At 41.2% G+C, this 22,400-nt stretch overlaps 1 protein-coding gene across 1 annotated transcript in view; it reads left to right on the forward strand.

The window, feature by feature from the left end:
* Positions 1-10,642: 10,642 nt before the first annotated feature.
* MOB3A (MOB kinase activator 3A) overlaps positions 10,643-22,400 on the forward strand; it is a 45,513-nt gene continuing 33,755 nt past the window's right edge. Inside the window, exon 1 of the mRNA XM_074204651.1 lies at positions 10,643-10,715. The gene's annotated coding sequence lies outside the window, so the exon portion shown is untranslated. The remainder of the gene's footprint in view (positions 10,716-22,400) is intronic.

The following is a 22,400-nucleotide window of genomic DNA, read 5'->3' on the forward strand; positions in this document are numbered from 1 at the left end:
CAAGGAAGTCAGTGTCCAGAAGTTCTTTCACCATAGAGTCTGATGTCCCAGATTCCAAGGTCCCCTCCTCACTTTTTCTCCTCTACCCCTTAATTTAATTTGTCTCAAATCAATGAGAAGGCACCTTCCAGCTGCTTGCTTCATCACATTTTGCATTGCTCCCTCTAGATATTGGAATTCCTCATTAGGACACTGGCCTCCCTTTCTTCTCTCTCCATCCTAGGAGTCTCAGCTAAAGGAAATCCTTGTCTTGAGGCCATGAAGGACCTTTAGCACCCATCCTACAGAGACATAAACACATCAAGATGTTCCTTGGGCTCCAGGCCAGCTCAGTCTGGAGTTACCAAGAGCCTGAAACCAAGCCCTGTATTTGGGTTCATGGAGCAGAGTCTTCACAGAGATTTCTCACTCCTCTATCTCCTACTTTGTCCCGGAGACTAAACAATATTAATTCAGTTTTCCTCTAGTGCTTTGAGGTTTGCAAAACATCTTACTGACATGACACAACTCTTGTGGAGTGGGGGAGGGCCTCCTGTGACTGGGAATGGTGTCACAGATCTTGAGGTTTCCCCTCAACTTGCCCAAGATAACACAGCTAGTAGGTAGGTGGAGCTGAAATTAGAACTCAAACTTTCTGACTCCAAGGTTTGGGTTTTATAAATTCTCTGATCTGCCTTTTCCTCTTCCAACTCCCCTTCTTCCAGATTCTGTTCAGGCATATTTCTGTGGCATCTGACTCTTCATGATCCCATTTGGGGTTTTCTTGGCAAAGATACTGGAGTTTGCCATTTCCTTCTCCAAATCATTTTGTATATGAGGAAACTGAGGCAAACAGGGTGAAGTGACTTGTCTAAGGCCACACAGTTACTATGTATGTCAGATTGCATTTGAACCCAGGTCTTCTTGACTAGACCTTGCATTCTATTCACTGTGTCATCAAGTTGTCACTCCACCTAGGTGCTATTCACAAAGTTTTCAGCCAGCGCTGACTGACTTGGAGCGTGACCTTATATGTGGTTTTATTTTGCTGAACAAAAGTAATGACAAAGCAATTGTGTTTTTTTTTTTTTTTTAACACATAGGCCAACAAACATAAGAATGTGGGGCAGGTAGATGGAAACCTTGATCCTCTTAGTATAGCTTCAAATTCATGTGCTACCAAACCAGAAATTTTCTTACGAATATCTAAGGACATTAGAAGCCTAAATTAGATGGTTGTCTGCTGCATATATCTTTGCTCTCCACGCAGAGATAAGAAAAGAATCTTAACATGGGAATGCTTTATCTGGCTTTTGTTGATGGGGTGTGATGGCTGTGATTAAAACTGCTCTTCTCAGGAAGAGATTTTAGCAACTTTACCCTAGCAGACCGAAAAGGAGACCTGTAATGTAGAGGATCCCAGCAGAGACATTGTCATCAGCTCAGAAATGGAGTACAATGACCTCACCTTGGTCTAGAAGTGAATTATCCTTCCACACATCATCTCCAGGTATGGGCTTCTCATTGTGATCTCCTGTACATGCTCATTCTCCTAGTATATATTAATTAATTAATGTTCTTTTGCAAACTTTCTTATTATACTTTTTCATAGTTAAATAGTCTGACAATATTCAGACTTAAAGGATACTCATGGAATAGTTTAGGGTCAATTTGTAAAAGGTCTGCAGGACATTGGCCCCCCCCCCCAGGTATCCATCTGTGCTTGACCTTGGTTGGTTAATAATTTTTTTTTGGTTTTGCAAGGCAATGGGGGGTTAAGTGACTTGCCCAAGGTCACACTGAACCACCTAGATGTCCCTGGTTGGTTAACAATTTTATCAGAAACCTGGATAAAGGTGAAGAACACAAATTTTTTTTTTAGGTTTTTGCAAGGCATGGGGTTAAGTGGCTTGCCCAAGGTCACGCAGCTAGGTAATTATTAAGTGTCTGAGGTCAGATTTGAACTCAGGTACTCCTGACTCCAGGGCTGGTGCTCTATCCACTGTGCCACCTAGCCGCCCCCAAGTAATATAAATTTAATAAGGATAATTATAAAGTCATATATTTCTTGCTATTGAGTTGTTTCTGTGGTGTCCAACTTTCCATGAGCTCATCTGAAGTTTTCTTGGCAAAGATACTGAAGTAGTTTGTCATTTCCTTTTCAGCTCATTTTACAGATGAGGAAACTGAGGCAATAGGATGAAGTAACTTGCCTAAGGTTACACAGTTAATAAATATCTGAGGCCAGATTTGAACTAAGGAAGATGAATCTTTCTGATTCCAAGCCTAGCACTCTATCCACTGTGTCACTTAAATGCTACAATTAAAGAAATCAATTTTATAAGAAGAAACAGCAGAGGCATGATTGGACAGAAGAAAAAGGCATGGGCTTCTTTAGCAGACACTGCATCAGCGGGATGACACAGCAGTCAAAAAGGCAATGTGATCTTGGTCTTCAAAGAGATAGCTAGCATCCTGAAATAACCCCCTCCCCATCCTCAGCCTGGCTCAGTCTTTTTTTTAGTCATACCTAACTCTTTATGATGCCACTGGAGGTTTCCTTGGCCAAGATACTGAAGTGGTTTGCCATTTTCCTCTGCAGCTCATTTGACAAATGAGGAAACTGAGGTAAACAGGGTGAAGTGACTTGTTTAGGGTCACACAGCTAGTAAGTGTCTAGGGCCAGATTTGAACACAGGAAGATGAGTCTTCCCAACTCCAGTTCTGACTCTTTATTCACTGTGCCACCGAGTTGCTCTTTTGAAAGAAATATATATTATATATTATATATTATGTATTATGTATTATATATTATATATTATATATTATTAATAGCATTTATATGATACCAAGCATTGTCCTAAGTACTTTACAAATATTAATAAATCATTACATAATATACAATGTGTTAATATTATATATAAATAGAATATATACATAGTAATGTTTTATTGGATCACTACATTATCATTATCATCAACATCATCAATGCTGATGGTGGTGGTGGTGATGGTGATTTCAACTTCAGTGGACAGCTCCAGGTGAAGATTTGCACATACAGATCACATTGTGGTGAGGACTTTTTCTCAATATGATTGAGCTAAATGGTTGTGAAGTCCCTTCCAATTCTGGAATTTTTGAGACTTGTAATACTGAGTCAAGGAGGAACTTTAATTAATCAATAAATATTTATTGAGCCCTTACCATGTTCCAGACATAACACTAAGGGCTGGAGGCACTGATCTAAACCCTAGAATTAGAAAAATGAAGAGCATTTATTAATTATTTTCGCAAGGCAAGACACCATAGAAAAGTAATTCTGATGGGGGAAACCACACTTTTAACAGAGACAGCTGCAAGTCAGATGAAAGAGCCCGTGGTGCTGAGGTACAGCTGCAAAATGGATGGTAACAATACCATCTTTTGTTTTATTTCTATTAGTAGAATCATGTCTGACTCTGATGTGAAAGCATCTCATTTATAAGCCTTCATTGGGGAACTGGAGCTCTTCTCCACAAGGATTTCTTTTTCCCTGAACAGTGACTGTGAAGGTTGACTAGAAGCAGGGTGAAGAGTGGTTTGGTGGGGAGTGGGCTGCATTCCTGGGGTTCTTAGGCTTGTCCTGTCTGTGGCAGTTGGCTTTGGTCAGCCAGTTGATCAATATGCAATTATTAAGCACCTTCCAGATTCTGTGCTAAACCCTGGGTGTACGTGAAAAAGGAAAAACATGGCAAACCCTCAAGGAGATCCCATTCTAATGGAGGAGACATTTAGTGTAAATGGAAGGTAATAACAGAGGAAACACAGAGAGAGGGGAGAACCTGGAAGGACTTCTTGCCTATAAAAGGTGGGAAGCTGGAAGGAAGAGGTGAGGAGAAAGAACATTCCACTTTTGGAGGATAGCGAATGTTAAGTCATAGAATAGGGAGATAGTGGGCTGTGTAAGAAGCAGCAAGCATTGATATTGAGTTGAGTAGGGATGGTGGGGCCCTTCTTCTGAAGGGTTGCTCCACTGGAGGATGGCTTTGGTGGACAGATTTGAAGAGCCAGTGGTCTGGAGCCATTGTTCCTTTGGTTTAACAACTTATTGATGGCTATTGGTCAAGAGACTGGGACTGCAGTCTAGACTCTTTCAATTCACTGACTGTAACTTTAGGCGAGTAAATTCTTTTCCTATGTGGAGTCTCAGTTTTTCCTCTGTGCACCAAAAGGATAGATGAGATGGAATCTCCAAAAAAAAGTCTTCTTTCCAGTTTTGAGGTTCTATGTTCCCTGATCTCTCACTGTATTGTGGGGGAAACTGAGGCAAAGTCTTTTTTTCATATTCCTTAAGAAAGAAGATTCCTGGGTAGCTAGGTGTAGTAATGGATAGAGCACTGGCCCTGGAGTCAGGAGGTCCTGAGTTGAAATCTGGCCTCAAACACTTAATAATTACCTAGCTGTGTGACCTTGGGCAAGTCACTTAACCCCATTACCTTAAATAGATAAAATTTTAAAAGAAAGAAAGAAAGAAGGTTCCCCATTCACTGATCTGAATTGGGAGGATAGGAAAATGTAGCTTCTTTAGCCTGCCCTATGACCAGTTGTACAATACAGACCCCAAGATCAGAACCACCTGGACACATCATAGATTGAAGTTAACAGGGTGGTTAAAGGTGAACTCACTGATATTTCTGTGCAGAAAGGAGTGGTGTGCAAAGTATAGCAAGGTTCCACCTAGAACAGAGCTGCTAAAGGTCTGTCCTTGCCTCTCCTCCTCCCTGTTGGTTGGCCTGCTCTGGCTCTAAGTCCCTCCCCTTGAGGCAATAGTCAATCCCAGGCTAACTGTAAGGAACTAAAATTAATATGGTACCATAAATAAAGGCTTCAAAGGGTTTTAACTGAGTCACCTTATTTGATCTTCACAATGACCTTGTGAAGCCAGTGTTATCATTAGTCTAACTCAACAGATAAGGAAACTGAGGCATAGAAGTTAAAGTGATGTTTTCTGAGGCAAAATTCACATTCAACTCTTCTAGACTTTGTGCGCACTATTCCTGTCCCCCCCAACAACAAATGGCTCCTAGCAGAAGGGATTACCACACTGAAACTGCTTCCTCTTTTGTCTAGCAAAATCCCTTCCATGGCTTTCATGCATCTGAAAGGACACTAGATCCAGAATCAGAAAATCTTCTTTCAAATCTTGTCTCTGCCCACTGGCTACCTGTGTGGCCCTAGGCTAGTCATTTAACTTCTGGACCCTATTCATGTAATCTATCCAGCCAGCCAGCCAGCTGAACAGCCAACTTTGGCCTAGAATATGCTTGGTTTGGGATTTAGACTTGGATTCCCAATCCCAGATCTTCCATTTGGTGACCTTATTTAAGACATTTAATTTCTCTGGGACTTAGTTTTCTCCTCTATTAAGTGATGGGGAGTTGGATAGGGTTGTGGTTGAAATAGATGATCTCCAAAGGTCTTTTCATCACCTTTCAATGATTTAGGACCAGGGAGAAGAGACAGTTTAATCTGAGCATGCTCTAAAGATGGAGAAACACTGGTATGTGTGTATGTAAGGGGGTTAGAATCTTGGTGGGCGGGGGGACTCTGGGGCTTAGATCTGAAAACTTCCTAGGGTTGTGGCTTTGAGGATACTCTGAAGATCGAGCCAGAGGGTGAGAGGGGCTGAGATGAATTAATGAGGAGAAAACCTGGGTTGTGGGACAGGCTGGTTGTGTGAGTGGGATCTGAGAGAGGAGCCCAAAGAGGGGGGATGGATAGGGTGTTTGATTCTCCAATCATTGATCAAATCCAAACCTCACATGAAAGGAATTCCTACCCAGCAAGGGGTCAGTCATCCAACCCCTGCAAAGAATTCCACTTTGGGACTTTGCAAATAGTGAGGAAACTTTTCTCCTGCCCAAGCCTAAATCAGACTTAAACTTCCATCTACTGCTCCTAAATCTGCCCCTTTGCCCCTCAGCAAAAAGAGTAAGTCTCCACATGACATGCTCCAAGTATTTGAACATAGTTATCATCTGCCCCCCACCCCAGTCTTCTCTTCTCCAAGGTAAACACCCTTCATCTGTTCAAATGATTGACTCAAATGACCCTTTACTGTTTTCCTCTAGGTCATCTCGAACTTATGTCTTCTTAAACCATGACCCCAGAACAGAACGCAAAAACTTCATAGGAGATCTGATGAAGGCAGAGGACCATCAGCTCTCCCTGGAAACTATACCTTTATTTCATTGCATCAGTGTCAGTGTCTCAGTGTGTGTCAGTGTATGTAGATCAGTGTCAGTATCAGCATCAGTGTCAGTGTGTGTGTGTGTCAATGTTGTGTCTCAGTGTGTGTCAGTGTCAATATCAGTGTCAGTGTGTGTCAATGCTAGCATCAGTGTCAGTGTCTGTGTGTCAGTATCAGTGTCAGTGTCAGTGTGTATGTCAATGTTAGCATCAGCATTAGTGTGTGTCAGTTTACATGTGTCAGTGTCAGTATCAGTGTCAGTGTCAGTGTGTGTGTCAATGTAAGCATCAGTGTCAGTGTCTCAGTGTGTGTGTCAGTGTATGTGTGTCAGTGTCAGTATCAGTGTCAGTGTCAGTGTGTGTGTCAATGTAAGCATCAGTGTCAGTGTCTCAATGTGTGTGTCAGTGTCAGTATCAGTGTCAGTGTCAGTGTGTGTGTCAATGTTAGGATCAGTGTTAGTGTGTGTGTCAGTTTACGTGTGTCAGTGTCAGTATCAGTGTCAGTGTGTGTCAATGTTAGCATCAGTGTCAGTGTCTCTGTGTGTGTCAGTGTACATGTGTCAGTGTCATTATCAGCGTCAGTGTTAGTGTGTGTGTGTCAGTTTATGTGTATCAGTGTCAGTATCAGTGTCAGTGTCAGTGTGTGTGTCAATGTAAGCATCAGTGTCAGTGTCTCAGTGTGTGTCAGTGTCAGTGTGTGTCAATGTTAGCATCAGTGTTAGTGTGTGTGCCAGTTTACGTGTGTCAGTATCAGTGTCAGTGTCAGTGTGTGTCAGTGTCAGTGTCAATGTCAGTGTCTCTGTGTGTGTCAGTGTATGTGTGTCAGTGTCAGTATCAGTGTCAGTGTGTGTCAATGTTAGCATCAGTGTCAGTGTCTCTGTGTGTGTCAGTATACATGTGTCAGTGTCATTATCAGCATCCGTGTCAGTGTGTGTGTCAATGTTAGCATCAGTGTCAGTGTCTTAGTGTGTGTCAGTGTCAGTGTGTGTATGTGTCTCAATGTTAGCATCAGTTTCAGTGTCTCAGTGTGTGTCAATGTAAGCATCAGTTTCAGTGTCTCAGTGTGTGTGTGTCAGTGTCAGTATCAGTATCTGTGTTAGTGTGTGTGTGTCAATGTTAGCATCAGTGTCAGTGTCTCAGTGTGTGTCAGTGTATGTATGTCAGTGTCAGTATCAGTGACAGTGTGTGTCAATGTTAGCATCAGTGTCAGTGTCTCAGTGTGTGTCAGTGTCAATGTGTGTGTTCAGTGTCAGTGTGTGTCAATGTTAGCATCAGTGTCAGTGTCTCAGTGTGTGTCAGTGTATGTGTGTCAGTGTCAGTATCAGTGTCAGTGTGTGTGTCAATGTAAGCATCAGTGTCAGTGTCTCAGTGTGTGTGAGTGTATGTGTCAGTGTCATTATCAGCGTCAGTGTCAGTGTGTGTGCCAATGTTAGCATCAGTGTCAGTGTCTTAGTGTGTGTCAGTGTCAGTGTGTGTATGTGTGTCAATGTTAGCATCAGTTTCAGTGTCTCAGTGTGTGTCAGTATCAGTGTCAGTGTCAGTGTGTGTCAATGTAAGCATCAGTTTCAGTGTCTCAGTGTGTGTGTCAGTGTCAGTATGTGTTAGTGTGTGTTAATGTTAGCATCAGTGTCAGTGTCTCAGTGTGTGTCAGTGTATGTGTGTCAGTATCAGTATCAGTGACAGTGTGTGTGTCAATGTTAGCATCAGTGTCAGTGTCTCAGTGTGTGTCAGTGTCAGTATCAGTGTCAGTGTCAAAGTGTGTGTTCAGTGTCAGTGCATGTGTCAATGTTAGCATCAGTGTCAGTGTCTCGGTGTGTGTCAGTGTCAGTGTGTGTATGTGTGTTAATGTTAGCATCAATTTCAGTGTCTCAGTGTGTGTCAGTATCAGTGTCAGTGTCAGTGTGTATCAATGTAAGCATCAGTTTCAGTGTCTCAGTGTGTGCGTCAGTGTCAGTATCAGTGACAGTGTGTGTCAACGTTAGCATCAGTGTCAGTGTCTCAGTGTGTGCTCAGTGTCAGTGTGTATGTCAATGTTAGCATCAATGTCAGTGTCTCAGTGTGTGTCAGTGTCAGTGTGTGTATGTGTGTCAATGTTAGCATCAGTGTCAGTGTCTCTGTGTGTGTCAGTGTATGTGTGTCAGTGTCATTATCAGCGTCAGTGTCAATGTGTGTGTCAATGTTAGCATCAGTGTGTGTCAGTGTCAGTGTCAGTGTGTGTCAGTGTCAGTGTCAGCGTCAGCCTCAGTTTCAGTGTATGTGTGTCAGTGTCAATGTCAGTGTGTGTCAGCGTCAGTGTACATGTATCAGTGTCAGTGTGTGTCAGTGTCAGTGTGCTTCAGTGTCAGTGTCAGTGTCAGTGTATGTGTACGTGTACGTATACGTGTGTCAGTGTCAGTGCCAGTGTCAGTGTATGTATGTCAGTGTCAGTGTGTGTCAGTGTCAGTATGCGTCAGCATCAGTGTCAGCGTCAGCGTCAGTGTACATGTATCAGTGTCAGTGTACGTGTACGTGTGTCAGTGTCAGTGTCAGCATCAGTATCAGTGTCAGTGTATGTGTGTCAGTGTGTGTCAGTGTCAGTGTCAGTGTCAGTGTATGTGTGTCAGTGTCAGTGTCAGTGTACATGTGTCAGTGTCAGTGTACGTGTGTCAGTGTCAGTATCAGTGTCAGTATACGTGTGTCAGTGTCAGCATCAGCGTCAGCGTCAGCGTCAGCGTCAGTGTCAGTGTACGTGTACGTGTGTCAGTGTCAGCATCAGTATCAGTGTCAGTGTATGTGTGTCAGTGTCAGTGTCAGTGTACATGTGTCAGTGTCAGTGTACATATGTCAGCGTCAGTGTACATGTATCAGTGTCAGTGTACGTGTACGTGTGTCAGTGTCAGTGTCAGCATCAGTATCAGTGTCAGTGTATGTGTGTCAGTGTGTGTCAGTGTCAGTGTCAGTGTCAGTGTATGTGTGTCAGTGTCAGTGTCAGTGTACATGTATCAGTGTCAGTGTACGTGTACGTGTGTCAGTGTCAGTGTCAGCATCAGTATCAGTGTCAGTGTATGTGTGTCAGTGTGTGTCAGTGTCAGTGTCAGTGTCAGTGTATGTGTGTCAGTGTCAGTGTCAGTGTACATGTGTCAGTGTCAGTGTACGTGTGTCAGTGTCAGTATCAGTGTCAGTATACGTGTGTCAGTGTCAGCATCAGCGTCAGCGTCAGCGTCAGCGTCAGCGTCAGTGTCAGTGTACGTGTACGTGTGTCAGTGTCAGCATCAGTATCAGTGTCAGTGTATGTGTGTCAGTGTCAGTGTCAGTGTATGTGTGTCAGTGTCAGTGTCAGTGTACATGTGTCAGTGTCAGCGTACATGTGTCAGCGTCAGCGTCAGTGTCAGTGTCAGCGTCAGTGTCAGTGTGTGTCAGTGTCAGTGTCAGCTTCAGTGTCAGTGTCAGTGTCAGTGTCAGTGTCAGCATCAGTGTCAGTGTGTGTCAGTGTCAGTGTCAGTGTCAGTGTCAGTGTCAGTGTCAGCGTCAGTGTCAGTGTCAGCGTCAGTGTTAGTGTGTGTCAGTGTCAGTGTCAGTGTGTGTCAGTATCAGTGTCAGTGTCAGCGTCAGTGTCAGTGTCAGCGTCAGCGTCAGTGTGTGTCAGTGTCAGTGTCAGTGTGTGTCAGTGTCAGTGTCAGTGTCAGTGTCAGTGTCAGTGTCAGTGTCAGTGTCAGTGTCAGTGTCAGTGTCAGTGTGTGTCAGTGTCAGCATCAGCGTCAGCGTCAGTGTCAGTGTCAGTGTCAGTGTGTGTCAGTGTCAGTGTCAGTGTCAGTGTCAGTGTCAGTGTCAGTGTCAGTGTCAGCGTCAGCGTCAGTGTCAGTGTCAGTGTCAGTGTCAGTGTCAGCGTCAGTGTCAGTGTCAGTGTCAGCGTCAGCGTCAGTGTCAGTGTCAGTGTGTGTCAGTGTCAGTGTCAGTGTCAGTGTCAGTGTCAGTGTCAGTGTCAGTGTCGGACGACTTCCCCACAAGCCCCCTCGGTCCGGGGCTTGCCCCGTCACCCCGTTCCACCCGGGCTAGCCCAGAGGAGAAGGCTGGTGGCAGGGCCCGGGCGGCGGAGCTCTCCCGCCGTCCCCGCGTAGCCTTGGCTCAGAGCGCTCCTCGGGCCTCAGTTTCCTCCTCTGTCACACGGGGGGCTGGAGCTAGGTGGCCTTGGACAACTCCCCTTCCCCTGTCTGGCTCGGGTTCCTCCCTAGCAAACACGCGGGTGCGGGGTGCTCTCCCAGGGCCCTTAAGCGCCTTCTGAGTTTCAAAGAGTGACAACAGCCCCGCCCAGTCCCCTCTCTCCGGCGTGACCGAAGGGCGGGCCCTTTAAGAAGAACTAGATCCGGTTGGGCCTCGGCGAGGGGCGGGGGAAGAGGAAGAGAGGGCGGGCCCCGGGGACTATGTGAAAGGAGAGCGCTCCGCGAGAGCGCGGCGCCGTTCTGCGCAGACGCGCCGAGCTGGGCGGTGTTGGGTGTGCGGAGCGCAGGGGCGCCCGGGAGCTGGGGCAGGTGAGAGGGGCGAGGCCGGGCCGGGCCGGGCCGGGGCGGGGCGGGGCGGCGGGAGCCTGACAGCCGGGGGCCGGGGGGCTCGGGCGGGCCGGGGGGCCAGCCAGCCGGCTCGGGGCGCGGGGGGCTCGGGGCCCCGCGGGTCCCGGGCCCGGCGCTTTGTAAGGGGAGTCGGAGCCCGGCTCAGCGCCCCAGCCCGAGCCGCCGGCGCCACCGGGCCCGGATTTAGCGGCAGCGCGAGGAGCTTGGGTGCTCAGAAGCAGCTGAGGAGGAGGCTTGGCCCGGCTGTGGGGTCCCCAAGAGCGCGGCGCCCCGGCCCGGGGGCCCCGCGGCCCCGCCCGGCCCCCCTCAGGCCCCTCTCCTGGAGAACGAGCTTCTGGATCATTTCTGAGCCCCCTTCTACGACTCTAAGTTGTTTCTCCCCCTTTCCTGACCCTCAGCTTCCTCCCTTGTAAAATGAGGGCTGGGGTTCAGGGACCCCCAGGGCCAGCTCTGGTCCAGATCAGGAAAGCCCCCTCCCCCTTGAGAGCTCGGCTGCCCCATCTGCAAATCTGAGAGGCTGAACTAGAGACTTGGCTTTATTAGGGCCCTTTCCAGCTCTCCAGCCTCTTCCCCTCCTTGTGACTTAGTTTCCTCATCTGTAAAATGACCCTTCCCTTCTCTGCATCAGGTCTCCCAGCTCGGGGGTGGGGGGCAACCCAGGCTCTCCTTCTGGGGGTCTTTATTCCCTCTGTCGAGAAGGCGCCTGTTAGTGGGCAGTGAAGGGCGAACTAGAGCCGCAGAACTGAAACCTAGAGAGCGGCTCAGTGATCCCTTGGGTTCCTGTCGGGGGTGCCCCGTAACTGGCTTTGTTACTTTAAACCGTGAAACACCAGAAAAATTCACCGGGGACTCCGAGCTTGGACTTTGGATTTTCTCGGTCGTTGATCTCATTTAAGAACCCTCATACATTGGCTGACTTTTGAAAAGTGAAAGCCACAGGGCTTCTATTTTTGAAAATAAAAGCTCTTAGGAGGTTTGGGATGAAACAACTATAATATTTGCTGTGAGATTTCTGAGAAAGGGGCGAACAGCCAGTGTATGTTCTGGTATTGACAGTAGATAGCATGTGATAGACTGGGCCACGATTTTTTTTTTGACCCCGGGATGTTGGTGCTATTTCTTTTCCCCTAAGGAAAGCCCTTTGCCAGAAATCCCCATGCTGGAAATTCCCACTGAGCTGGCATCTTAAGAAGCATCTTGATGTTCCCCCCCCCACATAAACATAATTCCAAGTGTATTTATGGTCACGTTAATTTTCTGAACTGTGTGAAGTAACTTTCAACTTCCTTCTTTAGTGATTCAGATTAACTAGGTATTGTTCTTTTTTTTAAAAACTAATTTGCTGAAGGGAGTCAAGATTCTTAAAAACTTGAAATGTGGGGCAGCTAGATTGCCAAGTGGATAGAGCACCGGCCCTGGAGTCAGGAAGACCTGAGTTCAAATGCAACCTCAGACACTTAATTACCTAGCTGTGTGGCCCTGAGCAAGCCACTTAACCCCATTTGCCTTGCAAAACCCTAAAAAAAAAACTTGAAATATCACGTTTTAGTATTAGAATCAATATAGATTGGTTAAGTGATTACAGAGCCTCCAAGAGAGTAATTCTTAAATTTTTCTTCCAACTTTAACATTGAATAAATACCTCAGTTTCTCACTTTGTTAAATTAGGTTTTTCTGAGACTTAATTGTTTAAACTATGTTTGGGGTACTTTGAGAGATTGTAGATGCTAAGTTAGTATTTTGCATTTTTAGACGGAGGGTTTTTTTTTACAATGTAAAAATAGATTTTTATATCAACTACATTTCACCCTTCTCCTCCTCCTCCTCAGAGAACTGTCACATATAACAAAAACCTTTTTTTTTTTTAATTCAGCAAAGTTTAGCTAAACTATTTAATACAAAAATATGGCATTATATTCCAAGCTCCTTTCCTTTTCCTTCATCTCAGCAAAGGAATTGGAAGAGGGCATCTTTTAATGTCTCTTCTTTGGGGCCAAGCTTGTTCTTTATAATTTTGTGTGAGTTATTTGGAATTATTTTGTGGTTATTATTCACATCGTTGTAGTGTTTTGTGCATAGTGTTTCTACCTCTACTTATTCTACCTTGCATCAGTTCATATGTTTTCATTCTACTCTGTATCATTTCTTTGAAAAGAATGAGATGATTTTCTAAACAATTATTTTTTTAAAGTAGAGGTTTAAAGAAACTCCCAACATCTGAATTTAAATTTAAAAATATATTTACATATATGCACACACAAATAAATATATTTTACTCTTGGAGCTTTAAAGTAAGTGTGTGTGTGTGTGTGTGTGTTTGTTTGTTGAGAGAGAGATTCTTCCTGTATTCCTGGAATTTGGAAATTCAGTTACTAAATCAGACACAAGATGAATCAGCCACTCAACTGATGGGTCGGAAGAATTGAAAATTAAGTCTTTAAAGGAAATCTTCATTAATAGCTTCCCTAAGCATTCTAGCCTAACTTCAGGGGCCAGATAAAAGTCTCTCTGATAATTAATTGCCTCTTCTGATTTTAGAGTACTAGACTTTTTTTGTGATTTATTTATACTTAAACACTGATTTTGTCCAGTTTTATTTGAGAGATTTTCTTTTAATATTTAGAAGTATCTTGTTATTTTCCAGGTAGATGGTTTCAGATCTACTTTTGTCAGAAGGATTTTTGATCCCTTCCTGTTGGGGTTAAAAAGCTAAGTCTATTTGAAAATTATCAGCAAGATGATAACCATAATTAATACATATAATAACACATAATTTTTTGAGGTAAGGTTTTGAGTTCCACATTTTTCTCCCTCCCGTTTTTCCCCTCCTCTACCTGACAGCAAGCAGTTTAATATAGGTTGTATACATATGTAACTAGGTTAAACATACTTCCATACTAGTCATGCTGTGAATCAGAATAAAAGGAGGAACAAAAACAAAGCATAAACCAAATTTTAAAAATTGAAAATAGTATAATTTGTTCTTTTTTCAGACACCATAGTTCTTTCTCTGGATGTGGATGGTACTTTCATCACAAGTCTTTTAGAATTGTCTTGAAGTTGAAATGAGCAAGGTCATCATACTTGATCATCATACTGTGTTGTTGTTAATGTGTACAATGTTCTTCTGGTTGTGGTCACTTCACTTAGCATCAATTCAGCAACATCTTTCCAGGCTTTTATGAAGTCCCCACCCCTCATGATTTTTCCAGAACAATAGTGTTCCATAACATTCACATACCATTACTTGTTCAGCCATTCCCCAATTGATTGGCATCCCTTCAATTTCCAATTTTTTGCCTGAAATTTCAAGAAGAGATGCTATAAATATTTTTGTTCTTTAAGTCGCTTCCCTCTTTTTATGATCTCTTTGGGATACAGACCTAGTAGTAGTATTGCTGGATCAAAGTATGCACAGTTTTATTGTCTTTTGGTCATAGTTCCAAATTGCTCTCCTGAATGGTTGGATCGGCTCATAACTCCTCCAACAGTGCTTTAGTGTCCCACTTTTCCCACATCCCCTCCAACATTATTTTCCTATTTCCTGTCATATTAGTCAATCTGCTAGGTGTAAGGTGGTACCTTGGAGTTATTTTAATTTGCAGTTCTCTAATCAATAATTAGGTAGAACATTTTTTATATGACTATAAATAGATTTAATTTCCTCAACTGAAAATTACTTGTTCATATCCTTTGACCTTTTATCAATTGTAGGATGACTTGTATGTATTCTTATAAATTTGACTCAGTTCTCTCTATTTTAGGAATGAGTCCTTTATCAGAAACACTTAGCTGTAAAAAATTGTTTTTTTCTCATTCTTTTTTTTTTAAGTTTTTCCAAGGCAATGGGGTTAAGTGGCTTGCCCAAGGCCACACAGCTAGGTAATTATTAAGTGTCTGAGGCTGGATTTGAACTCAGGTACTCCTGACTCCAAGGCCAGTGTTCTATCTACTGCACCACCTAGCCACCCCCTTCTCATTCCTTTTAATCTTGGTTGCATTTGTTTTGTGAAACTTTTTAAATTTAATGTAATCATAATTATTCATTTTGCATTTTATAATGTTCTTGATCTCTTGTTTGGTCATAAACTCCTCCCCTCTCTATGGATCTGACAGACTATTCTTTGTTCTCCTAATTGGCTTATGGTATCACCCATTACATCTAAGTCCAGTACCCATCTATACCTTATCTTGGTGTAGATGTTGATCTAGGCCTATCTGCAATATTCTTTTTCAATTTTCCCAGCAGTTTTCATCAAATAGTGAGTTCTTAATCCAGAAACTGGAGTCTTAAGGTTTATCAAACAGTAAATTACTATAATCATTTACTACTGTTTCTTTTATACCTAATCTATTCCATTGATCCACTTCTCTTTTTCTTAATCAGTACCAGACTGTTTTGATGACAGTTACTTTACAGTATCATTTTAGATCTAATGCGGGTAGGCCCAGAAGGTGGGATTTTAGTTGTAATTTAAAACCAAATACAGATAAGAGGTAGAGCATTCAGCCAGAGAAAATAAATGCCCAGTATTGAGATGGAGTATCTTATTTGAGTAATAGCAGGGGGGTCAGTGTCACTCCTAGGCTGAAGAGTACTTGGAGATGAATAAAGTGTAAGCAGAGGGAAAGGTCTGAAGAAGCCAGGTTATATAGGGCTTTAAAAACCAAATAGAAGATTTTATATTTGATTCTGAAGGTTTATATTTGATCCTGAAGGTAAGAGAGAGCCACTGGAATTTATTGTCTCTTTGAAGAGGCAAATAAAGAAACTGATAGAATTGGTTTAATTATTCATTAAAAGGTAATTATCATAGCATTTATATGCACTGGAAGGTTTAAAAAGCATTTTATAGCTATCTCATTTTTGTTCTCACAACCCTGTGAAGTAGGGTGAGGAAACCAGAGACAAACAAGTTTGCCTTACCCAGGGTCACACAGCACTTAGTAGAGCCAAGAGAAAGAGTAAACATGAGAAACAATTCCAATGTAACTCTTTAGAGCGCTGACTTTGTAGTCAGGAGTTCAAGAGATCAAATCTGCCTCAGATACCAGGGTCATCTCCAGTCATCCTGATTCATATCTGACCACTAGACCCAAATGGCTCTGGAGGAGAAGGTGAGTCTGGTGACCTGGAATGGTTAAATCTATAGACAAGTAACCTTGGCTTTGATTCCTGGGACAATTCTGGAATAGATTATTAAAAATGAGATTAATATTTTTAAAAGGAGGAAGTTATTCATAAATTAACCAATCAAAAATTGTTTTTGAAGCCTCTACCATGAGCCAGACACTGTGCTAAGTAAATGGGAGATAGTTTCTGCCCTCAATCTGCTGGAGGGGGCAATATGCAGTAAGGATATACAAACATGATACATTCATTCATACATACATGCATATATACAGGATTCCTGAGAGGGTGAGCACTAGAATTAAGAGGTCTTAGGAAGACTTCCGGGAATGAGGCTATTAAGATTCAGTCTTCTTTCTTCTATGCTAACTTCATAGATGAAGAAAGAAAGCTTTTGATAAAATATTTCCTGCTATTCTTGTATAGGAAGCAGACAGATATGGACTAGAGGATACTATAGTTAGATATAGGGAGCTAGGTGTTGCAGTAGATTGGGTACTGGCATTAGAATGAGCAGACCTGAATTCAAATCCAGTCTCAGACAGTTACTAACTGTATAACTTTGGACGAGTCACCCACCCTCTGTCTGCTTCAATTTTCTCAGTTGTAGTGCTGTTTTATAGTTTGTCTTATAGTCATCATGAATACTTTTTTCTTGGATTTACTTTCTTTGATTCTGTTGTTACATACAAGTTTCGATGTTTCTCTGAATTTCTCTTTCATCACAAAAATGCCTTTTTGAATTTTGTGGTATTTATGGGACCCTTCTTTACAACTTTGACCTTCTTAGAGATATTATATTTCCAGTATTAGCATTATTGTATTATAAGGTATTAACAGTTTAGCGACTTTTATTGCAGGGCACCTAGGTGGTTCAGTGAATAGAGCACTGACTTTGGAGTCAGGAGGATGGGAGTTGGAATTCAGCCTCAGACACTTGCCACTCACTAGCAGTGTGACCTTGGTTAAGTCGCTTAACCCTGATTGCCTCGGAACCCTGGGCCATCCCCAGTCATCCTGTTAAAGATCTGGTCACTGGATCTAGATGGCTCTGAGGAGAAAGTGGGACTGGTGACTTAGCACATCACTTCCTCACTCAAATCCAGTTCATGTGCTTGTCATGGCATCACCTCCCTGATGTCATGATCTTATTCCAGAATGAAGGACAAAAAATTAATCCCTGTTTCATCCCTTTTATTGCATTTCCAAATTGTTTACCAGGATGACTGACACATAGGCCCTGTATCCCTAGACAAATCATATCACCTCTCAGTGTCCTAGGCAACTCTAGTTAGAGAGCAAGAACTGATTTGCTTTGATATTGAAGGTGTAGTCCAAACTCCCTTGTCATCTCCCCTCCTTTCCCCCATTCCCCCAAAGATATTCCCAGCACAAAAGCAAAACAAAAACAACCTTGTAGTGGGTTAATGAGGAAGATCCATTTTTTTAAAAGCAATATTCTTCCAATGTTGTGTGGGTGTGAGTTGGGAACGATACAGGTTCCAAAAAAAGAAAATGGATCAATAAACAGACTATAGCACAATACAAGAAAAGAACTGCATAGTAGAATTAATGAAGAGGATGTCATCAAAGAAATGACTGAATGAAAAAGAAGATTGGACTGATCAGGAGGCAAGGAGTCATTAGTTCTTGTATTGCAGTCTTTAAGAGAAAGTGTGCCAGCTCTGAGCACTTTGTGAAGATCCCCCGTGGTGGAGTTATGTCAGGACAAGAGTAATAGCCACAGGCTGAGCAGGTGATTGCTTCTTTATAGTTGGAAGGATTCCCGACCTGAGGAGCTAACCAGTTCTTTAGAGTATTTGAGTAAATAGGAAGCCCACCATGGGAGTTAAGCTACCACAACCCTGATCAAGTCATTATTTCACTCACTGGAGCAATATAGAGAATATGCCTGAAGATAAGTAATTACAAATAGGAAGGATAAAATGGCCAATCTCCTGGAGAAGTTGAACATTCAATGGTTTGGTGTAGTTCTGTTCCAGTTCCTTGGAAATTAATGTGTATTATATGTATGGTAAAATTTTATTATAACATTTTATTTATTTAAATCAGAACATCACATTTCCTCACCAATCTGGTTCTCAAAATTCTATATTGCTGTTTGATTGGCATATAGTTATGTAGGTAAATCGCTGCTCATATTTTAGAAATTGTGAAGTACTATATAAGCAAAAATTATTATTCTCTCATAGTACATGGGAATAAGAACCTCAATGAGTAATGAAGCTGTGAAGGAATAGGAAATTGACAGACTTGAATAATTTTTCACTTTTCTCATTCTTCCCATTTGAAAGGGAAAATATTAAGGGGAAACTGGAAATAAATTCAAGATAAAATTCCATTAGAATGAATGAAACACTGTAGAACATATATTCTAAACAGACTCTACAAACTTGTTTTCATTTTTATTTTTTTAAATTAGTACAAATGTTTATTAAAACAACGGTTGCAGTTCTAAATCCTAAGACTTCATGGTTGACTTAACATCATTTTCTTTTCTTTGTTTTCTTCTTTTTTTTCCATTTACATGAGAAGATAACTTTTAACATTCATTTTTTGTAAGATTTTGCATTCTACATTTTCTCCCTTCCTTCCCTCCCCCTTTCCCCAAGACAGCAAGTAATCTGATATAGCTTTATGCCTGTATTATATTTTCATATTAACCAAGATATGAAAGAAAAATCAAAACAAAAAGAAAAAACAAGTTTAAAAAAGTGAAAATAGTGTGCTTTGGTCTGCATTCAGATTCCACATGTGAATGTGGAAGACATTTCTAACTCAAGTCTTTTCAAATTGTCTTTGATCACTGTATAGAAGGGAAGAGCTAAGTCTGTCAGAGTTGATCATCACAAAATGTTATTATGTGATGTTCTCATTCTGCATACTTTACTCAGCACCAGTTCATGTAAGTCTTTCCAGATTTTTCTGAAATCTGCCTGTTCATGATTTTTTATAGAACAATAGTATTTCATCACATTCATATACCACAGCTTGTTTAACCATTCCCCAATTGAAGGGCATCCTCTCAATTCATTGTCACAGAAAGAGATGATATAAATATTTTTGTACATGTAGGTCTTTTTCTTTTTTAATGATCTCTTTGGGATACAGATCTAGAATGGTGTTGCTGTATTAAAGGGTATGCTCAGTTTTATAGTCCTTTGGGCATATGACCTGTTAAAAAAAAATTTCAGTAGCTAAATATAAATAGATTTCCAGTGTAACCCTATGAATTTTATTTTATATACTTAAAAAAAAACATTCTGAGAAGGGAGGGTCTTCACCAGGCTTCTCAAGGAAAGCTCCAGGACATACACAAAAAAGGTTAAGAACCCTTATTTTAGAAAAAATGATAAACAGTATAAGTACTGTTTGTTTGTTTTTTTAATGTGTTAAATAGTTTCAGTGTGATATTATTACATTATATACTTTATATTTTGTAAAATAATATGTGATCTCAGCTCCTTCCCCCAAGAAGGAATCTTCAAAGACATAATCAAGGAAGATAAACTCGATGAATTATTAAATATTTGTAAATATTGTGTAATTCTGTTATTTTGATCAATCTTATACAATTTTTATCAAGTAACAATTTTTGTAGGTGTTAATGTTACACTGAGTTAGAGGTTTCCACTATTTTTGTCTTATAGAATTTCAGCTTTAAAATTTAAAAATTCTAATCTTATAAAAGTGAAATCCCAGAGGATTATATTTTTTCAAATATGTACATCTGATATACATCTTTTTTCTCTTGTCTTTCTCCAATGCTGCTCTGCTTCTGTTAGTTTTTGTTGACATACTATAGAAATTATAGTGACTTCTGTGTCTTGAATTTTGTGATTATTTTAAGATCACTTAAAATCAGTTTTATTTTTCTAAGTATTTTAGCCCTTGTGTAAAATTAAAACCTATGAACTCATAGTTTATAAACTGAAACATTTTTAAAAGTGGTCCCTTATTAGTGTGAAAGCAACAGGATATATAGAACCGGAAGGAAAGGGATGAGTTTTGGTGTATATCTCTCTATTTTTGAACCTCAGTTAGGGAGGGGTCAGTGTTGGCTTGCTTTGTAAAAACCATGGGAGGAATTACTTAAAGAAAAAGGGGAAGTTTGGTCATACTAGCTTTAGTTTGGTTTCTTTGCACAAATGCCATTCATATCTTAAAGGGTGTTATTTAAATGGTATGTATAAGAAAATGAAGGTAATAGTTTTATTTATGACTTGTTTATAAATTCATTTAGCACTTCAGTTACCCTTTGGGAAGGAATATATCTGAACATTTGAGTCTTCCATGCCTAATTCTTGACTCATACTTGATTCTCAAAGAGCAAGGAAAAAAGACACTTTGGAGTCAGTATGGGGTGACAGTTTCCTTTTTGAAATCTTGTACCCGCATATCGGTGGCAATCAGCTGAGTCTTAGGATAATAGTTTTAGAGCCTAAGTGATGAGACCAAACCCCTTGTGTTTCAGGATTCTGAGAACTACAGAGAAAAAAATTGCCACTTCTATTAAATGGCCAAGCTGGGATTCAAACCCAGGTCAAATATACTTTTCCCCTCCCACCCCATTCTTTCTTTCTTTTTTTAAATTTTTATTTATTTAAGGCAGTGGGGTTAAGTGACTTGCCCAAGGTCACACAGCTAGGCAATTATTAAGTGTCTGAGGTCAAATTTGAACTCAAGTCCTTCTGACTCCAGGGTGGACGTTCTTTCCACTGCGTTCCTAGCTGCCCCCACCCCATTATTTCTAAAGTAGCAGCAGAGGCTAACATTTGCATTCTCCTCTTTCCCCTCATTCTCTCACTTCCTTTAGTTTTCAAAGGAAGAGACACTTTCCATAAGGTAGGTAGCTGCTTCATGCTGGTGAGATGAAGTCTTGTTTACTTTTAGAATGTACTCTACCAGGAGGCCATAAAGTTCTTCCAAAATTTACTTCCGCAAAAAAAAAAAAAGGTTCTTCCCCTTTCTGAGGAGACTCGAGTAGAAACTTTGTAAATGCCAAACTTTTATTTAATCAGTTTTTTAAAATATGCATTTCAGAACTAGGGACAAATGATACCTGATGATGGCTGATGAGTTCCAGATACAGAAAGCAAGGAAAGAATTGCTAACATTTCTGTGATGGATTGATAGCAGGATGATCTGGTGAAAAGTAAAGATAATGAAATCCTTGCCAGGATATTTTATTTACTTTGGTCAAGTCATTTACCTTCTCTGTACTCTGTATCCTATATCTTCATGATATTGGCAGGGAATGACTATACCTTTTTTGAGTTCTCCTTGTTGGTATTGTACAATAACTGAAGATTTGGGAGCAGAAAGCATTCTTTGTCATTTCTTCTTTAAGGGTTTTCTTCCTGATTTTTAGACATTTTAGCCTGAACATTTTTATCTTTGCTTCCTGATAGTTCAAGCTTTCTATAATCTGGTTCTCACTCACCTTTCCCAGCTTAGTTCCTATTCTCCATACATTTTACATTCTAGTCAGACTAGCCTCACAGCTATCCTTGAATTTAACATTCCATCACCTGTGTCAGGGTCTTCAAAGAGACTCTTCCTGGTACCTGCAAAATATCTTCCCTTCCCTTAGGTTGGGAATGCACTCTTTACTCACTTCTGCCTGGTGTAATTCCTAACTTCGGGACTCAGCTCTGGGGCCACCTCCTGCTGGAAGCCTTTCCTGAGCCCATAAATCACAAATCCTCCTCAATTTACATTGTTTACTTAGAAGATGTAAGACAAACATAGTTAAGTTTCACAAAAACTCCTTAAATACAGCAACTGTTTCTTTTTTTTGTATCCTTAGTTTCTAGACCCTAAAACCTAGCACAAAACTATTTTTCTTCTCCTCTACATCTGAAATCCTTTGCCCTCATCCCACATGTTGTCCTTACTCTTGTTTCTTTTGAAGAGAACTTTTTTCACCAAGTCCATTTCTACCATTCATTTGAGCCCTTCTCTTATCCTATCTCCTGATTTCTTGTTCCTAAAATCAAATTCCCTCTTCCACTGTTTCCCAATCTCTTCCTAGTTTTTGGTTCTTTTTTCGATGTGGGTCCAATCTCCTTAAAAAAAAAATCTTATTTCAACCCATTATCTTCTCAAACTCTCATACTCTTATCTCTCTTCCTTCTCACAGCCAAGTTCTCATTAAAAGCTGTGTACAACCCCATGAAAATCTGACTTCAGTCTCAGCATTCTTCTTAAACTATTCTCTCCAAAGTTACCTGTGGTCTCTTAATTGCCAAATCCTATGTTCTTTTCTCAGTCTTCATCCTCCTTGGAGCATTTGATGCTGTTGACCATCCTCTTCTCCCTGGGATTTTATAACATTACCCTCTTAATGGCTCTTCCATTTCCATTGACTAGCTTACTCTTAACTACAGGGCTTTGTCTTATTCCTCATTTATTCTTTTTCTTTGCCCTCATCAATGAATTCTTATGAGTTTAATGATCATCTTTTACATATAAGTCCTTCATACACATTTGCA

The sequence above is a fragment of the Macrotis lagotis genome, chromosome X (genome assembly GCF_037893015.1).
Source record: "Macrotis lagotis isolate mMagLag1 chromosome X, bilby.v1.9.chrom.fasta, whole genome shotgun sequence".
Classification (NCBI taxonomy): Eukaryota; Metazoa; Chordata; class Mammalia; order Peramelemorphia; family Peramelidae; genus Macrotis; species Macrotis lagotis.